The sequence below is a fragment of the Triticum dicoccoides genome, chromosome 3B (genome assembly GCF_002162155.2).
Source record: "Triticum dicoccoides isolate Atlit2015 ecotype Zavitan chromosome 3B, WEW_v2.0, whole genome shotgun sequence".
In the NCBI taxonomy this organism is placed as follows: Eukaryota; Viridiplantae; Streptophyta; class Magnoliopsida; order Poales; family Poaceae; genus Triticum; species Triticum dicoccoides.
In genome coordinates, this window is record NC_041385.1 from 9,754,452 (window position 1) to 9,758,242 (window position 3,791).

Here is a 3,791-nt window from a genome sequence, read left to right on the forward strand (position 1 = left end):
GGGTGATTTCCACGATTAACGAACCCCGGGGTGCGTTTACATGTTTGTCACTAACACTCCGAGTTTTGGCCGATTTTGGCCCGTTTCATGGACAATTACTCACTGTTTTGGGGAACCGGATTCATTTCCACGATTAATGAACCATGGAGTGCGTTTACATGTCGGTCATCAACACTCACAGTTTCGGCCGATTCTGGCCCGTTTCGTGGACAATTACTCACTGTTTTGGGGTCCCAGAGTGATTTCCACAATTAACGAACCCCGGGGTGCGTTTACGTGTCGGTATTCAACGCTGGCGGTTTTTGTAGATTCGGACCCGTTTCATGGACTATTACTCACTATTTTGGGGTTCCGGAGTGATTTCCAAGATTAACGAACCCGGGGTGCGTTTACCTGTCGGTCATCAACACTCACAGTTTTGCCCGATTCTGGCACGTTTAATGGACTAGTACTCAATGTATTGGGGTACAAGAGTGATTTCAATGATTAACGATCCCCGGGGTGGGTTTACATGTGGGTCGTCAACACTCACAGTTTTGGCCGATTCTGACCCGTTTCGTAGACTATTACTTGCTGTTTTGGTGTCCCGGACTTATTTCCAATATTAACGAACCCCGGGGTGCGTTTATGTGTTGGTCATCAAGACTCACAGTTTTTGCCGATTCTAGCCCGTTTTGTGGACTATTACTCACTGTTTTGGTGTCCCGGAGTGATTTCCACAATTAACGAACCTCGGAGTACATTTACATGTCGGTCATCAACACTCACAGTTTTTGGTGATCCTGGCCCGTTTCATGGACTATTACTCATTGTTTTGGGTCCCAAAGCGATTTCCATGGTTGTTGAACCCCATGGTGCGCTGACGTGTCGGTCATTAATAACCGTAGTTTTGGCCGATACTAGCCTATTTCTTGGACCATTACTCAATTTTGGGGTCCCGGAGTGATTTTCACGATTGACGAACACCAGGGTGCGTTTATGTGCCGGTGATCAACACTCACAATTTTGGCTGATTCTGTTCCGTTTCGTGCACAATTACTCACCGTTTTGGGGTACCAGAGCGATTTCCACAATTGACGAACCTCGGGGTGCGCTTACGTGTCGATCATCAACACTCACAGTTTTGGTCGATTCTGACCCGTTTCATGAAATATTACTCACTATTTGGGGGTCCCGGAGTGATTTTCACGATTAACCAATCTCGGGGTGCGTTTACGTGTCAGTCATCAACACTCGCAGTTTTGGCCGATTCTGGCCCGTTTCGTGGACTATGACTCACTGTTTTGGGTTCCCGGAGTGATTTCCACTAAAAACGAACCTCGGGTAGGTTTACGTGTCGGTCATCAACACTCACAGTTTTGGCCGATTATTGTCCGTTTCGTGGACTATTAAGCATTGTTTTGGGTCCCGGGGTGATTTCCACGATTAACGAACCTCGGGGTGCGTTTACGTGTTAGTCATTAACACTCACAGTTTTGGCCGATTTTGGCCCGTTTCGTGGACTATTACTCACTGTTTTGGGGTCCCAAGGTGATTTCCACGATTAATGAATCCCTGGGTGCATTTACGTGTTGGTCATTAACACTCACAGTTTTGGCCGATTCTAGCCCGTTTCGTGGACTATTACTCACTGTTATGGGGTCCGGGAGTGATTTCCACGAAAAACGAACCCCGAGGTGCGTTTACGTGTCGGTCATCAACACTCACAGTTTTGGCCGATTTTGGCCCGTTTCATGGACAATTACTCACTGTTTTGGGGTCCCGGATTGATTTCCACGATTAATGAACCATGGAGTGCGTTTACGTGTCAGTCATCAACACTCACAGTTTTAGCCGATTCTGGCCCGTTTCGTGGACAATTACTCACTGTTTTTGGGGTCCCAGAGTGATTTCCACGATTAACGAATCCCGGGGTGCGTTTACGTGTCGGTATTCAACACTCGCGGTTTTTGTAGATTCTGACCCGTTTTGTGGACTATTACTCACTATTTTGGGGTTCCGGCGTGATTTCCAAGATTAACGAACCCCGGGGTGCGTTTACGTGTCGGTCAACAACACTCACAGTTTTGCCCGATTCTGGCACGTTTCATGGACTAGTACTCAATGTATTGGGGTCCCAGAGTGATTTCAATGATTAACGATCCCCGGGGTTGGTTTACATGTGGGTCGTGAACACTCACAGTTTTGGCCGATTCTGACCCGTTTCGTAGACTATTACTCGCTGTTTTAGTGTCCCGGACTTATTTCCAATATTAACGAACCCCGGGGTGCGTTTATGTGTTGGTCATCAAGACTCACAGTTTTTGCCGATTCTGGCCCGTTTTGTGGACTATTACTCACTTTTTTGGTGTCCCAGAGCGATTTCCACAATTAACGAACCCCGGAGTACATTTACATGCCGGTCATCAACACTCACAGTTTTTGGTGATCCTGGCCTGTTTCATGGATTATTACTCATTGTTTTTGGTCCCAAAGCGATTTCCATGGTTGTTGAACCCCATGGTGCGGTGACGTGTCGGTCATTAATAACCGTAGTGTTGGCCGATTCTGGCCTATTTCTTGGACCATTACTCAGTTTTAGGGTCCCGGAGTGATTTCCACGATTGATGAACACCAGGGTGCGTTTATGTGCCGGTGATCAACACTCACAATTTTGGCTGATTCTGGTCCATTTCGTGCACAATTACTCACCCTTTTGGGGTACCAGAGCGATTTCCACGATTGACGAACCTTGGGGTGCATTTACGTGCCGATCATCAACACTCACAGTTTTGGTCGATTCTGACCCGTTTCATGGAATATTACTCACTATTTGGGGGTCCCGGAGTGATTTCCACGATTAACCAACCTTGGGGTGTGTTTACGTGTCGGTCATCAACACTCACAGTTTTGGCCGATTCTGGCCCGTTTCGTGGACTATTACTCACTGTTTTGGGGTCCCGGAGTGATTTCCACTAAAAACGAACCCCGGGTACGTTTACGTGTCGATCATCAACACTCACAGTTTTGGCCGATTATTGTCCGTTTCGTGGACTATTAAGCACTGTTTTGGGGTCCCGGGGTGATTTCCACGATTAACGAACCCCGGGGTGCGTTTACGTGTTTGTCATTAACACTCATAGTTTTGGCCGATTCTGACCCGTTTCGTGCGCTATTACTCACTGTTGTGGGGTCCCGGACTGATTTCCACGATTAATGAACCACGGGGTGCGTTTACGTGTCGGTCATCAACACTCACAGTTTTGACCGATTCTGGGCCGTTTCATGGACAATTACTCACTGTTATGGGGTTCCGGAGTGATTTCCACGATTAACGAACCCCGGGGTGCATTTACATGTTGGTCATGAACACTCGTGGTTTTTTTATTCTGGCCCTTTCGTGGATTATTACTCATTGTTTGGGGGTTCTGGAGTGATTTCAGATATTAAAGAACCATGGGGTGCATTTACGTGTCGATCATCAACACTCATAGTTTTGGTCGATTCTCGCCCGTTTTATGGACTATTACTTACGGATTTGGGGTCCCGGAGTAATTTTCACTAAAACCGAATCCCGGGGTGCGTTTATGTGTTGGTCATCAACACTCACAGTTTTGGCCGATTCTGTGCGTTTCGTGCACTATTACTCACTGTTTTGGGGTCCCGGAGTGATTTTCACTAAAACGAACCCCGGGGTGCTTTTACGTGTCAGTCATGAACACTCACAGTTTTAGCCGATTCTGGCTCGCTTCATGCACTATTACTCACTGTTTTGGTTTCCCGAAGTGATTTCAACGATTAGTGAACCCGGG